The following is a 17,878-nucleotide window of genomic DNA, read 5'->3' on the forward strand; positions in this document are numbered from 1 at the left end:
TCACACTGGTTATTTTTTCAGAAGGACATGAAAAAATGTTCAACATCAAGAATTATTAGAGACATGCAAATTTAACTTACAAAAAGGTATCACCTCACACTAGTCTGAATGGCCATCAGAAAAAAATGTCTGCGGACAATAAATGCTGAATGCGCTTCCGAGAATGGGTACCCTCCTATGCTGCTGCTGGGATGTAAACTGGTAACAGCCACTAATCAGAACAGAATGAAGGTGCCTTTAAAAGTTAAAAATTGAGCTACCATATGATTCTGCCAAACCACTAATGGGCCTATAACCCGAGAACACCAGAATTCAGCAAGACACAGGCACCCAAATGTGCACTGCAGTGATATTTACTATAGCCAGACATGGATGCAACCAAAATGTCCATGTACGGATGAATGGACAAAGAAGTGGTACACATACACAATGGAATATTAGCCATGGAAAAGAGGAAATAATGTCTTTTGCAGCACCACAGATGAGCCTAGAGATAATCATACTATGTAAAGTAAGTCAGAAAGAGAAAGACAAATATCCGATGGTATCATTTACCGGTGTTCTCTAAAAGCTGATACCCATGAACATATTTCCACAGAGAAAGACCCATACAGACTTAGAAAAAGGTGAAAGGAATGGAAAAATTAGGATGTTGGGGTTAATATACATTTAATAATCCATAAAAAATATACGATGAAGAAGGACCTACTGCATGCCAAGGGAGGTCTACTCTGTAATGACCGACATAGGAAAGAATGTAAACCTGATTAGATATATGTATATGTGTGAATGAACCAGATTCTGTACTCCTAGAACAAACACAACATTGTAATCAAATTTACTCTGATAAGAAATAAAAATTAAATTAAACAAGAAGTTATGCGACACAAGCTTTTGGGTATTTGTCCTGGCACTTTACACTCTAATTTACAACCTAGGAACAGGAGTTCCACTAAGGCTCTCTTTGCCCTATCAATCAGGTTGAGTATGAAGAAACTCCACTGCCTTGTTGCCATTCCCTGCAACGGCAACTTCAAAACCAATGCTTATGGGTAGATAATATTCATAAGGACTGTAGGGCTGTAAATGACACCCACAATCAGGAAATGTCCAGGGGTAGGTAAGCAAAAAAAAAATTCAAAATAAACAGACTTTTAAGATCCTATTTCCATAGGTAAATTTTACACTGTTTAAAAGGAAAGCACTTGAAAAGATGCTCTAATTCCTGTATTATTAGTGGCATGGAAATCAAAAGTACAAGGAGGGATCACTTCACGTGAGTCAGAATAGCCATCATCGAAAAGTCTACAGACAATAAATGCTTGAGAGGTTGTAGAAAAAAGGGAACCCCCCTCCTATGCTGCTGTTGGGATCTAAGGTGGTAACAGCCACTATGAATAACAGTATGGAGGTGGCTTTACAAGGTAAAATTAGAGGTACCATATGATCCAGCAGTCCCACTCCCAGGTGTATAACAAGAGGAAAACAGAATTGGAAAACACACATGCGCCCATATATGCACCACAGCACAATTTACAATGTCTAAGACATGGAAGCAACCAAAATATCCATTGGCAGATGGATGGATAAAAAAGTGGTACATGTTCCCAGTGAAATATTACTCAAATGAAAAAGAATGAAAGAATGCCATTTGCAGCATCATAGATGGACCTAGAGATACATTCTAAGTGAAGTAAGTCAGAAAGGGAAAGTCAAATATTATATGATACCACTTATAGGCGAAAATAAAATTTGGTACCAATGAACTAATTTACAAGAGAGAAACAAGAACCTTCCTGGTTGTCCAATGGTTAAGAATCCGAGCTTCAACTGCAGGGGGCGTGGGTTTGATCCCTGGTGTTGGGAGAATTAATATCACGCATGCCTTTCAGTGCAGCCAAAAAAATAAAATAAAAGAGAGAGAAACAGACTCACAGACTTAGAAAACAAACTTATGATTACCCAATGAGAAAGGTGAGGGGAAGGGTAAATCAAGAGGTTGGGAAAAACATTTACACACTAATACATGTAAAATAGATAATCAACAAGGACCTACTGTATAACAAAGGGACGTCTACTCAACACACTCTAATAACCTATATGGGAAAAGAATCTGAAGATCAATAGGCATACGAATATACATAACTGAACAAGATTCTGTACGCCTACCACAAACACAAAATATTTTAAATCAACTTTACTCCAATAAAAAAGAAAAATTAAATTTTAAAAAAACAAGAAGTAACAAAACACAAGATTTTGGGTGTCTGTTCTGGCAAAGTCCACACTAACTTACAATCCAGGAGCCCATCTTCCACAGTGGCTCTGGTTACCCCCGTAACCAGAGAGGGGCATGAAGGAAATCCTGCCGCTTGTGCCCATTCCCACAACAGCAACTTTAAAACATATGCTTACGGGCACTTAATAGTCACAAGGTCTGCCGGGGTGTAAATGACACCTGCCCTTTACAAATGTCCTGTGGTAGTTATCGAACAGAAACTCAAAAGAGTCAGACTTTCAAAAAGCCAATGTCAACTGTAACTTTTTCTCACAGTATTTAAGAAAAACACATGCAAAGATGCTCAACATCCCGAATTATGAGACATATGCAAATCAAAACTACAACAAGGTATCACCTCGTACAGTTAGAATGGCCATCATCAAAAAGTCTACAAAACATAAATGCTGGAGAGGACATGGAGAAAAGGGAACCCTCCTATGCTGTTGGTGGGATGTAATCTGGTAACAGCCACTATAAAGCACAGTATGGAGATGCCTTTAAAATTAAAAATAGAGCTACCCTATCATCCAGAAGTCCTGCTTCTGGGCGTACATCTGCAGAAAAGCAGAATCCGAAAAGACAAATGCACCCAAACCCCAACATGCACTGCAGCACTATTTACAGTAGCCAAGACATGGAGGCAACCAAAATGTCCATCAACAGATGAATGGATGATGAATAAGGGGTCCATGTACACAATCAAATGTTACTCAGAAATGAAAAAGCATGACCATCTCTAGGTCCATTCCTGTTGCTGCAAATGGCGTTATTTCATTCTAAGTGAAGTAAGTCAGATAGAAAAAGACAAATATCATATGATATCACTTATAGTGGAGTCTAAAAAATGATAGAAATGAACTAATTTATAAAACAGAAACAAACCAACAGACTTCAGATATCTTTTAGAGAGAAAAAATTTAAAATCTGTTACCAATCATTAAATGTCAACCTGAAAAAATTAAGCAATAAATAACATTGTAAAGGTATTAATTCTCTTCAAATTAACCTATACCAGGCATTAGCAAACTCAACCTGGAGATCACATCCAGCTTATCACCTTCTTTTGTAAATTAAATTTAATGAATGACCCACAAAAAAACCTCACAATGAGACGTCACATCACACCTCTCAACATGGCTATTATTCCAAAGTCTACAAATACGAAATGTTGTTCATGAAATGGAGAGAAGGGAATCCTAGTACACTGTTAGTGGGATTGTAAACTGGTAAACCCACTATGAAAACAATATGGAGGTCTTGAAAAAAGGTAAAAATAGAACTATCATATTAGCCAACAATTCCACTGCTTCGTATATGTCCAAAAAAAATGAAGACACCAATTTGACAAGATACATACATCCCAATGTTCATAGCAGCATTATTTACAATTGCCAACATATGGAAGCAAACTAAATGTTCATCAACAGATGAGTGGATAAAGAAGATGTGGTATCTATACACAATAGACTATTACTCAGTCATTAAAAAGGATCAAGTTCTGCCACTTGCAACAACGTGGATAGGTCTAGAATATTTATACCTACTTAAATAAGTTAGAGAAAGACAAATAATCTATGTTCTCACTTCTCTGTGGAATCTAAATGCAAGAAAGGAATGTATATAACAAAATAGAAATAGACTCACAGAGAACAAATTAGTGGTTACTAGTGGGGCGAGTGAAGGGGGCAGGGAAAGACAGTAGTTTGTTTCTCTAAATCCAATACCCCTATGTATGAAATAAACAAACAAGGATATATAGCACAACACAGGGAAATATAGCCATTATTTTGTAATCACTTTAGTGGAGCATGATCTATAAAAATATTAAATCCATATGTTGTACCACTGAGACTAATGTAATACCGTAAATCAACGATGCTTCAATTTAATCCATAGGGTGGCTGAATGGATTAAAGAAAGTTCAATTATATACTGTGTACAAGAGATTCATGTTAACTTTAAATCCATATATAGCATAAAATTGAATGACTGGAAAAAAGATACTCCATGAAAATGATACTTGCCTGACTAGTCTATTATCAGGCAAAAAGACTTGAATCAAACCTCTCAAAGGAAAGAATGTTATCATATAATGATAAAGGGATTAATTCATTAAGGAATTATGACAATTATAAATATGTATGTATCCAGCATTTGAGCCTCTCGATATATACAGAAAATATTAACCCACATGAAGGGGAAAATGTGCAGAAATAAAATAATGGTAAGAAACATCGATACCCAACTTTCAACACTGTATAGATCATTCAGACAGAATATCAATCAGGAAACACTGAACTTGAACACACACTTGATATCAAATGAACCTAACAGACATATACAGTACATTCCACTCAACAGCAGCAAAATTTCCATTCTTCTTAAGTACACATAGAACATTTCCTAGGGTAGATCCTATGTTAAGCCACAAAACAAGTCTTCAAAATTCCAATAATATTGAAATCATATCAAGGATCATTTCCAACCACAATGATATGAAATTGAAATTCAATATTAAAAAGAATTGAAAATTCAAGAACACTTAGAAATTGCACAATAAGCTCCTGAATAGCCAATGCATACAGGAATAAATCAAAAGGGAAATTTAAAAGAAATCTTAAAGTAAACAAAATTGGAAACACAAAGTACCTAAATTTATGGAATACAGGAACAAGACTGCAATTCAAAGAGTTATGTTTACAGTAATAAATGCATATATTTTCAAAGAATTCTTGAGAGGGTATCAAGATGATAGAGTAGGAAGATACTGAGCTCCCCTCCTGCCATGGACACACCAAAATTACAACAACTTACATGGAAATTATCTCTGAAGACTAGCAGGGAACGTTTTCCACAACTAAAGATATAAGGAAGGAGAAATCACAAGGCAGGTAGGAGGACTGGAAACACAATCTACTTGGAACCCACACCTAGAGCACAGTGACCCACAGCTGGAAGATATCACAATTGCATGGGTCTTCCACATGGAGGGAAGGGTCTGAGCCCTGCAACAGGCTGCTCAGCCCAGGGTTCCTGCACTGGGAAGAAAAAAACACAGCAGGTCTGGATTTGGAAATATGCAGGGCTTACTTTCAGGAAAGCTGGAGGCTAAAGAAAACTGAGACTTTGCTCTCATAGGACACACACAAATCTCACACGTTCTCAGTCCCTGTGCAGAGCCAGTAGTGTGAAAGACACCTGGGTCAGACCCACTTGCTATTCTCGGAGAGCTTCTTGGAAAGGCAAGACGCAGCTGGGACTCCCGCTAGGAACTGAGACATTGGCAAGCAACATTTTAGAGTCTTCTCTGGAACTGATTAGAATCAGGGGCCTGCCCCATTTACCACCATGTCCATAGCACTCCTGCACCACAAGGCCTCACAACCAGACACATTGGGGACCTACCTTGTCCGCCTGTGCACCTGGAGCACAAAACAGCCACCCATAATGGAGGGCTGCCTTGGCTACCAGCACACCCATGGCAATCACATACTGCAGGGCCTTACAGCCATTTAGGCCAGGGTTCAATACCGCCTGCCAGCTTGTCCATGGTAGTTGGCTCTGCCATAAGAGAAAGGTGTATGCAGCCCACACAGGGGACACCCCTGGAGCATGTGGCTCTGCTGGCCAGAGGACAGTGTGCTGCTGGGACCTATCAGTCGTCTCCTATATAAGGCCACTTCTCTGAGACCCAGGAATGTAACAACATGAACCTAATGAATAGAAATGTGCAGAGAATTAGGATACGTAAGGAAATAGAGGAATAAGTTACAAACGAAGTAACAAGACACGACATCAGCAAAAGAACTGAATAAAATAGGGTTAAGCATTCTACCCAATGTCAAAAAGAACCAAACAGTGAACAATACAGTAAATGAGGTTAAAACACACACACACACACACGAGGGAAGCAACATTATATTATATGATACAGAAGAACAGAACAGTGAAATGGAAAACAGAGTAGTGAAAATCACCCAAACTGAATAGCATGAAGAAAAAACAATTAAGACTATAGGTACAGGGACCTCTGAGACAACATCAAGAATATTAACATGAGCATTACAGGGGTCCCAGAACGAGGAGAAGAGAGAAACGGGCAGAGAACTTATTAGAGGATATAGTAACTGATAACTTTCCTAACTTGGGGAAGGAAACACACATCCAGGTCCAGGAAACACAGAGACCCAAACAAGATGAAGACAAACAGGTTCACACGAAGACATATTATAAAGCTCCAAAAATTTAAGGTAAAGAGGGATCATACATAGGGGGAAGATGGCGGAAGAGTAAGACGCGGAGATCACCTTCCTCCCCACAGATACATCAGAAATACATCTACACGTGGAACAACTCCTACACAACACCTACTGAACGCTGGCAGAAGACCTCAGACCTCCCAAAAGACAAGAAACTCCCCACGTACCTGGGTAGGGCAAAAGAAAAAAGAATAAACAGAGACAAAAGAATAGGGATGGGACCTGCACCAGTGGGAAGGAGCCGTGAAGGAGGAAAGGTTTCCACACATTAGGAAACCCCTTCGCGGGCGGAGATTGCTGGTGGTGGAGGGGGAAAGCTTCGGAGCTGTGGAGGAGAGCTCAGCCACAGGGGTGCAGAGGGCAAAGCGGGGAGATTCCCGCACAGAGGATTGGTGCTGACCGGCACTCACCAGCCCGAGAGGCTTGTATGCTCCCCCGTCGGGGCGGGCGGGGCTGGGAGCTGAGGCTCGGGCTTCGGTCGGAGCGCAGGGAGAGGATTGGGGTTGGCGGCGTGAACACAGCCTGCAGGGGGTTAGTGCGCCACGGCTGGCCGGGAGGGAGTCCGGGGAAAAGTCTGGACCTGCCGAAGAGACAAGAGACTTTTTCTTCCCTCTTTGTTTCCTGGTGCGTGAGGAGAGGGGATTAAGAGCGCTGCTTAAAGGAGATCCAGAGACGGGCCCGAGCCGCGGCTATCAGCGCAGACCCCAGAGACGGGCATGAGACGCTAAGGCTGCTGCTGCCACCCCCAAGAAGCCTGTGTGCGAGCACAGGTCACTATCCACACCCCCCTTCCGGGGAGCCTGTGCAGCCCGCCACTGCCAGGGTCCCGGGATCCAGGGACAACTTCCCTGGGAGAACGCAGGGTGTGCCTCAGGCTGGTGCAATGTCACGCCGGTCTCTGCCACTGCAGGCCTGCCCCACACTCTGTACCCCTCCCTCCCCCCAACTTGAGTGAGCTGGAGCCCCCGAATAAGCGGCTCCTTTAACCCCGTCCTGTCTGAGCGAAGAACAGACGCCCTCCGGTGACCTATATGCAAAGGCAGGGCCAAATCCAAAGCTGAACCCTGGGAGCTGTGTGAACAAAGAAGAGAAAGGGAAATCTCTCCCAGAAGCCTCAGGAGTAGTGGATTAAATCTCCACAATCAACTTGTTGTACCCTGCATCTGTGGAATACCTGAATAGACAACGAATCATCCCAAATTGAGGAGGTGGACTTTGAGAGCAAGATTTATTATTTTTTTCCCTTTACCACTTTTTGTAAGTCTGTATGTGTATGCTTCTGTGTGCGATTTTGTCTGTATAGCTTTCCTTTCACTATTTGTCCTAGGGTTCTATCTGTCCTATTTTTTTTTAACTTAAAAATATTTTTCTTAATAATTATGTTTTTATTTTAATAACTTTTAAAAATTTTACCTTACTTTATTTTATTTCCTTTTATCCCTCTTCTTTCTTTCTCTTTCTCTCTCTCTCTCTCTCTCTCTCTCTCTCTCTCTCTCTCTGTCTCTCTCTCTCTCTCTCTCTCTCTCTCTCCCTTTTATTCTGAGCTGTGTGGATGAAAGGCTCTTGGTGCTGCAGACAGGAGTCAGTGCTATGCCTCTGAGGTGGGAGAGCCAACTTCAGGACACTGGTCCACAAGAGACCTCCCAGCTCCATGTAATATCAAATGGTGAAAATCTCCCAGAGATCTCCATCTCAACACCAACACCCAGCTTCACTCAACGACCAGCAAGCTACAGTGCTGGACACCCTATACCAAACAACTAGCAACACAGGAACACAACCCCACCCATTAGCAGAGAGGCTGCCTAAAATCATAATAAGGCCACAAACACCCCAAAACACACCACCAGACGTGGACCTGCTCACCAGAAAGACAAGATCCAGCCTCATCCACCAGAACACAGGCACTAGTCCCCTCCACCAGGAAGCCTACACAACCCACTGAACTAACTTTAACCACTGGGGACAGACACCAAAAACAATGGGAAATACGAACTGGCAGCCTGCAAAAAGGAGACCCCAAACACAGTAAGATAAGCAAAATGAGAAGACAGAAAAACAGACAGCAGATGAAGGAGCAAGAAAAAACCCCACCAGACCTAACAAATGAAGAGGAAATAGACAGTCTACCTGAAAAAGGATTCAGAATAATGATAGTAAAGATGATCCAAAATCTTGGAAATAGAATAGAGAAAGTGCAAGAAACGTTTAACAAGGACCTAGAAGAACTAAAGAGGAAACAAGCAATGATGAACAACACAATAAATGAAATTAATAATACTCTAGAAGAGACCAATAGCAGAATAACTGAGGCAAGAGAACGGATAAGTGGCCTGGAAGATAAAGTAGTGGAAGTAACTACTGCAGAGCAGAATAAAGACAAAAGGATGAAAAGAACTGAGGACAGTCTCAGAGACCTCTGGGACAACATTAAATGCACCAACATTCAAATTATAGGGGTTCCAGAAGAAGAAGAGAAAAAGAAGGGGACCAAGAAAATATTTGAAGAGATTATAGTTGAAAACTTCCCTAATATGGGAAAGGAAATAGTTAATCAAGTCCAGGAAGCACAGAGAGTCCCATACAGGATAAATCCAAGGAGAAACACACCAAGACACATATTAATCAAACTGTTAAAAATTAAATACAAAGAAAACATATTAAAAGCAGCAAGGGAAAAACAACAAATAACACACAAGGGAATCCCCATAAGGTTAACAGCTGATCTTTCAGCAGAAACTCTGTAAGTCAGAAGGGAGTGGCAGGACATATTTAAAGCGCTGAAGGAGAAAAACCTACAAGCAAGATTACTCTACCCAGCAAGGATCTCATTCAGATTTGATGGAGAAATTAAAACCTTTACAGACAAGGAAAAGCTGAGAGAGTTCAGCACCACAAAACCAGCTTTACAACAAATGCTAAAGGAACTTCTCTAGGCAAGAAACACAAGAGAAGGAAAAGACCTACAATAACGAACCCAAAACAATTAAGAAAATGGGAATAGGAACATACGTATCGATAATTACCTTAAATGTAAATGGATTAAATGATCCCACCAAAAGACAGAGACTGGCTGAATGGATACAAAAACAAGACCCATATATATGCTGTCTACAAGAGACCCACTTCAGACCTAGGGACACATACAGACTGAAAGTAAGGGGATGGAAAATGATATTCCATGCAAATCGAAACCAAAAGAAAGCTGGAGTAGCAATTCTCATATCACACAAAATAGACTTTAAAATAAAGACTATTACAAGAAACAAAGAAGAACACTACATAATGATCAAGGGATCGATCCAAGAAGAAGATATAACAATTTTAAATATTTATGCACCTCAATACATAAGGCAAATACTGACAGCCATAAAAGGGGAAATCGACAGTAACACATTCATAGTAGGTGACTTTAACATCCCACTTTCACCAATGGACAGATCATCCAAAATGAAAATAAATAAGGAAACACAAGCTTTAAATGATACATTAAACAAGATGGACTTAATTGATATTTATAGGACATTCCATCCAAAAACAACAGAATACACACTTTTCTCAAGTGCTCATGGAACATTCTCCAGGATAGATCATATCTTGGGTCACAAATCAAGCCTTGGTAAATTTAAGAAAATTGAAATTGTATCAAGTATCTTTTCCGACCACAAAGCTATGAGACTAGATATCAATTACAGGAAAAGATCTGTAAAAAATACAAACACATGGAGGCTAAACAATACACTACAATAACGAAGTGATCACTGAAGAAATCAAAGAGGAAATCAAAAAATACATAGAAACAAATGACAATGGAGACACGACGACCCAAAACCTATGGGATGCAGAAAAGGCAATTCTAAGAGGGAAGTTTATAGCAATACAATCCTACCTTAAGAAACAGGAAACATCTCGAATAAACAACCCAACCTTGCACCTAAAGCAAATAGAGAAAGAAGAACGAAAAAACCCCAAAGTTAGCAGAAGGAAAGAAATCATAAAGATCAGATCAGAAATAAATGAAAAAGAACTGAAGGAAATGATAGAAAAGATCAATAAAACTAAAAACTGGTTCTTTGAGAAGATAAACAAAATTGATAAACCATTAGCCACACTCATCAAGAAAAAAAGGGAGAAGACTCAAATCAATAGAATTAGAAATGAAAAAGGAGAAGTAACAACTGACACTGCAGAAATACAAAAGATCATGAGAGATTACTACAAGCAACTCTATGCCAATAAAATGGACAACCTGGAAGAAATGGACAAATTCGTAGAAGTGCACAACCTGCCAAGACTGAATCAGGAAGAAATAGAAAATATGAACAGACCAATCACAAGCACTGAAATTGAAACTGTGATTAAAAATCTTCCAACAAACAAAAGCCCAGGACCAGATGGCTTCACAGGAGAATTCTATCAAACATTTAGAGAAGAGCTAACACCTATCCTTCTCAAACTCTTCAAAAATATAACGGAGGAACACTCCCATAATCATTCTACGAGGCCACCACCACCCTGATACCAAAACCAGACAAGGATGTCACAAAGAAAATATCACTGATGAACACAGATGCAAAAATCCTCAACAAAATACTAGCAAACAGAATGCAACAGCACATTAAAAGGATCATACACCATGATCAAGTGAGGTTTATTCCAGGAATGCAAGGATTCTTCAATATACACAAATCAATCAACATGATATACCATATTAACAAATTGAAGGAGAAAAACCATATGGTCATCTCAATAGATGCTGAGAAAGCTTTTGGCAAAATTCAACACCCATTTATGATAAAAACCCTCCAGAAAGTAGGCATAGAGGGAACTTTCCTCAACATAATAAAGGCCATAAATGACAAACCCACAGCCAGCATCATCCTCAATGGTGAAAAACTGAAAGCATTTCCACTAAGATCAGAAACAAGACAAGGTTGCCCACTCTCACCACTCTTATTCTACATAGTTTTGAAAGTTTTAGCCACAGCAATCAGAGAAGAAAAAGAAATAAAAGGAATTCAAATTGGAAAAGAAGAAGTAAAGCTGTAACTGTTTGCAGATGACATGATACTATACAGGGAATCCTAAAGATGCTACCAGAAAACTACTAGAGCTAATCAATGAATTTGGTAAAGTAGCAGGATACAAAATTAATGCACAGAAATATCTGGCATTCCTATACACTAATGATGAAAAATCTGAAAGTAAAATTAAGAAAACACTCCCATTTACCATTGCAAAAAAAGAATAAAATATCTAGGAATAAACCTAAGGGGACAAAAGACCTGTATGCAGAAAATTATAAGACACTGATGAAAGAAATTAAAGATGATACAAATAGATGGAGAGATATAACATGTTCTTGGATTGGAAGAATCAACACTGTGAATATGACTATACTACCCAAAGCAATCTACACATTCAATGCAATCCCTATCAATCTACCAGTGGAACTTTTCACAGAACTAGAACAAAAAATCTCACAATTTGTATGGGAACACAAAAGACCCCGAATAGCCAAAGCAATCTTGAGAAAAAAACCCCAAAAAACAACGAAGCTGGAGGAATCAGGCTCCCTGACCTCAGACTATACTACAAAGCTACAGTAATCAAGACAGCATGGTACTGGCACAAAAACAGAAATATAGATCAATGGAACAAGATAGAAAGCCCAGAGATAAGCCCACACACATATGGTCACCTTATCTTTCATGAACAAGGCAATAATATACAGTGCAGAAAAGACAGCCTCTGCAATAAGTGGTGCTGGGAAAACTGGACAGCTACATGTAAAAGAATGAAATTGGAACTCCCTAACACCATACACAAAATAAACTCAAAATGGATTAAAGACCTAAATGTAAGGCCAGACACTATCAAACTCTTAGAGGAAAACATAGGCAGAACACTGTATGACATCAATCACAGCAAGATCCTTTTGGACCCACCTCTTAGAGAAATGGAAATAAAACCAAAAATAAACAAATGGGACCTAATGAAACTTAAAAGCTTTTGCACAGCAAAGGAAACCATAAACAAGACGAAAAGACAACCCTCAGAATGGGAGAAAGTATTTGCAAATGAGGCAATTGACAAAGGATTAATCTCCAAAATTTACAAGCAGCTAATGCAGCTCAATATCAAAAAAAAAAAACAACCCGATCCAAAAATGGGCAGAAGACCTAAATAGACATTTCTCCAAAGAAGATATACAGATTGCCAATACATGAAAGAACGCTCAACATCATTAATCATTAGAGAAATGCAAATCAAAGCTACAATGAAATATCATCTCACACTGGTCAGAATGGCAATCATCAAAAAATCTACAAACAATAAATGCTGGAGCGGGTGTGGAGAAAATGGAACCCTCTTGCACTGTTGGTGGGAATGTAAATTGACACAGCCACTATGGAGAACAGTATGGAGGTTCCTTAAAAAAACTAAAAATAGAACTACCATATGACCCAGCAATCCCACTACTGGGCATATACCCTGAGAAAACCATAATTCAAAGAGAGTCATGTACCAAAATATTCATTGGAGCTCTATTTACAATAGCCAGGACATGCAAGCAACCTATGTGTCCATCAACAGTTGAATGGATAAAGAAGGTGTGGCACATATATACAATGGAATATTACTCAGCCATAAAACGAAACGAAATTGAGTTATTTGTAGTGAGGTGGATGGACCTAGAGTCTGTCATACAGAGTGAAGTAAGTCAAAAAGAGAAAAACAAATACTGTATGCTAACACATATATATGGAATCTAAAAAAATGGTCATGAAGAACCTAAGGGCAAGACGGGAATAAAGACACAGACCTACTAGAGAATGGACTTGAGGATATGGGGAGGGGGAAGGATAAGCTGGGACAAAGTGAGAGAGTGGCATGGACATATATACACTACCAAACGTAAAATAGATAGCTAGTGGGAAGCAGCCGCATAGCACAGGGAAATCAGCTCGGTGCTTTGTGACCACCTAGAGGGGTGGGATAGGGAGGGTGGGAGGGAGGGAGACACAAGAGGGAAGAGACATGGGGATATATGTATATGTATAACTGATTCACTTTGTTATAAAGCAGAAAGTAACACACCATTGTAAAGCAATTATACTCCAATAAAGACGTTAAAAAAAAAAAAAAGATGTGTGTGTACCTGTATAATGGAATATTACTCAGCCATAAAAAGAATAAAATAATGCTATTTAAAGCAACATGGACGGACCTAGAGAACATTATGCTTAATGAAATAAGACAGAGGATTACAAATACTGTATGATCACTTATAGGTGGAATCTAAAAAAATAATACAGAAATTTTTATACAAAACAGAAAGACACTCACAAACAGAGAAAACAAACTTATGGTTACCAAAGGGGAAAGGGAGGGGAAAAGGAACAAATTAGCGTATGGAATTAACATATACAAACTATTATACATAACATAGATAAGCAATAAGGATTTACTATATAGCACAGGGAATTTTATTCAATATCTTATAATAACCTATAATGGAATATAATCTGCAAAAAAAATCAGCATGCTGTACAAGAGAAACTAAAATTATTTTAAACCATTTCTACTTCAAAAGAGAGAAAACAATTTCCCATATATTTTTATGGCTTGATAGCTTACTGCTTTAGTGCTGAATATTATTGCATTCCCAGAATATACTAGAATATATTTTTCCATTCATCTACTAAAGGGCACCTTGGTTTCATTCACATTTTGGCAATATTGAATCAAGGTGCTAAAAATATCCATATGCAGATTCTTGTGGACAAATGTTTTTAACTCCTTTCAGTATACATCCACGAGAACACTTTCTGGATTGTACAGTAAGAGTATGTTCAATGTTGTAGAAAGTGTCAATCTGTCTTCCAAAGTAGCTCTATTATTTTTCATTTCCACCAGCAACGAACGAGAGTTCCTATTGCTCCACATTCTCTACAGCATTGGTTGCTGTCATTGTTCCACATTTTGGCCAGTCTAAGAGTTACACAGTGGTGTATCATTGTATTTTTTATTTGCATTTTAATGACAGCATGTAATCTGGATTATTCTTCCATATACTTACATGCAAAGTGTCTGTATTCTCTGGCGAGGTGGCTGTAAATTGTGTTGGTCCACTTTTTTTTTTGGTCCACTTTTTAACTGAGCTGCTTTTCTTGTTTTTTTCCTACCCAATCTGTATTTTATTTCTTTTCTTGCCTTATTGCATGAGCAAGGGACATCCTTGATTTTTAACTGAATTTAGTGGGAAAGTTTCATATTTCTTACCACTAAGCACAATGTGAGGTGAAAGTTTTTGTAGATTCTTGTTATCAACTTGAGAAAACTCCTATTTATTTCTATTTTACTGAGAGTTTTCATGAAAAATGAGTGTTGGATTTTTAAAAAAAGTCTTCTGCATCTATTGATATGATAATATAGTTTTCTTCTTTAGGTTGTTAATATGATGGCTGTAATTATTTGATTTTAGAATGTGGAACAGGCCTTGCATACCTGGGATAAATCCTTCTCATTCATGGTATACAATTCTGTCAAAACATTATTGGATTCAATTCGTTAATATTTTTTTGAGGAGTTTTGCATCTAAGTTCTGGAGAGATATTAGTCAGTAGTTTTCTTTACTATTCACATTTTTGTCTGAGTTCCCACATTGTGTTTTTGGTGTCAGACATTCATTTGAGGAAATTATCAGTCATTTAAAAAATATTTTCTGGGGCTTCCCTGGTGGTGCAGTGGTTGAGAGTGCCCTTGCCGATGCAGGGGACACGGGTTCGTGCCCTGGTCCGGGAAGATCCCACATGCCGCGGAGCAGCTGGGCCTGTGAGCCATGGCTGCTGATCCTGTGCGTCCGGAGCCTGTGCTCTGCAACGGGAGAGGCCACAACAGTGAGAGGCCCGCGTACCGCAAAAAAAAAAAAAAAAAAAAAAAAAAAAAAAAAAAAATATATATATATATATATATATGTTTTCTATTTTTCTCCTGCTATACCCATTATGTATATGTCATAGCATTTTTAGTTGTTCCACAATTATTATTTGGTTCTGTTGGTTTATTTCCAGCCTATTTTCTCTTTTGTTTTGAGATTTGAAGTTTTCTCTTGATAGGTACTCAAGCTCAGAGACATTTATCCTCAGCCAGCTCTTTGGCTGCTAAAATGAAATACAGAGACTTGGTAGTTTATAAGCATCAGAATATTTTATTCTCATAATGGTTGAGACGCTGTCCCTAACTAAGGCCCTGACGCTGGTCCTAACTAGACGCTGACGCTGTCCCTAACGTAGGCCCCAATACTTTCAATAACTAAGGCGCTGATGCTATCCCTAAGTCCCTGACACTGTCCCTAACTAACACTTATACTGTCTCTTACTAGGGGTCTCAAGTTTTCTCTAACAGAGGCCCTGATGCTGTTCCTAACTAAGGCCCTGAAGCTGCCCCTAACTAATGTCCTGACAATGGCCCTACCTAACACTCTGAGGCTGGCCCTATTAATGTCTTGATAGTGTCCCTGAGGCCCTGACGCTCTTCCTAACTAAGGACTTGATGCTATGTCTCCCTAAGGCACTAACATTATCTGTAACTAACTACCTGACTCTTTCTGTAACTAACACCCTAACTTTGTCCCTAACGCCCTGACACTACTCTTAACTAAGGCCCTGACAGTTTTCCTAAGTAACAGCCTGAACTATGTCTAATTAAATCCCTCAAGTTATCTCTAACTGAAGCCTTGACCTTCTCCCTAACCAAGCCCCTAATGCCATCCCAAGCTAATGGCCTGAGCTATAACTTATGAAGACCCAAACCCTGTCCCTAAGACCTTGACACTCTGCCTCATAGACTAGGCTGTCACTAAATAACACCCTGATCCTGTCCATTACTAAAGCCCTGAATATGTCCCTAAGAAAGTCTCTGAAGTGTCCTAAACTAATGGCCTGAACTGTCTCTTACTAAGGCCCTCAAGTTATTTCTGAGGTCCTGACAACACTGTCCGTAACTAAGGCTCTGTTGCTGGCCCTAACTAACGTCCTGATGCTAAACCTAATTGAGGCCCTGATGTTCTTCCGAACTAAGGCCTTGATGCTGATTCTACCTGAGGCCCTAAAACTGCCTGTAACTAATGACCTGACTCTTTGCCTAACTAACACCCTAATTTTGCCCCTCATTAATGCCCTGACACTGGTCGCCCTGATGCTGACCCAGTCTAAGGCCTTGATGATGTCCCTAATAGCCTTAGATGCCCTCACCTAAGGCCTGACCCTGTCCCTAACCAAGGCCCTGACCTTTTTCCTAACTATGGTTGTGATGATGTCTCTACTTAAGGCACTAACACTGTCTATAATAAGAGCCCCAACTCTTTCCCTAACACCATGATGCTGTCCCTAATAGCCTCATATATCTCTCAATAATGCCCTAATCCTGTCTATAACTAAGGCCCTGAGTATGTCCCTAAGACCCTGATGCACTCTCTACCTGAGGCACTGACACTGTCTATAATAATGACCTGACTCCTTCCCTAACTAACACCCTGATGCTGTCGCTAACTGAGGCTCTGAAGATGTCCCTAAGTAACAACCTGAACTGTGTCTAATTAAGGCCTGCAAATTATCTCTAACTGAAGCCTTGACATTCTCCCTAACAAAGCCCCTGATGCTGTCCCAAGCTAATGAATGGTCTGAACTATAACTTACAGATTCCCTAACCCTGTCCCTAAGACCCTGCCACTCTCCCTAACTTAGGCCCTGATGCTGTCCCTCAGAACTTAAGTGGTCACTAAATAATGTCCTGATCCTATCCATTACTAATGTCCTAAATATATCCCTAAAAAAGTCTGTGAGGTGTCCCTGACTAACAGCCTGAATTGTCTCTTACTAAGTCCCTCAAGTTTCCTCTGAGGTCCTGACACTGTCCCTAACTAAGGCCCTGATGCTCTTCCTAAGGCCTTGACGCTGTCTCTACCTGAGGCCCTGACACTGTCTACAATAATGGCCTGCCTCTTTCCCTAACTAATACCCTGACGATGTCCCTAATAGCTGCAGACAACTCACAATAGCACCCTGACACTGGTCATACCTACATCTCTGATTCTGGTGTTAAGTCCATGAGAATATACCTAAGGAACAGCCTGAACTATTTCTAAGTCCCTGACGGTGACCCTAATAGACTGAGATATCCGACACTATCACCCTGATCCTGTCCATAACTAAGGCCTTGAATATGTCCCTAAGAAATCTCTACGATATCTCTAACGGCCTGAACTGTCTCTTACTAAGGCCCTAAGTTCTCTCTAACTGAGACCCTGAAGCTGTCCCTCATAGCATATACT

Source organism: Leucopleurus acutus (genome assembly GCF_964270905.1).
Source record: "Leucopleurus acutus genome assembly, chromosome: 20".
NCBI classification, from domain to species: domain Eukaryota; kingdom Metazoa; phylum Chordata; class Mammalia; order Artiodactyla; family Delphinidae; genus Leucopleurus; species Leucopleurus acutus.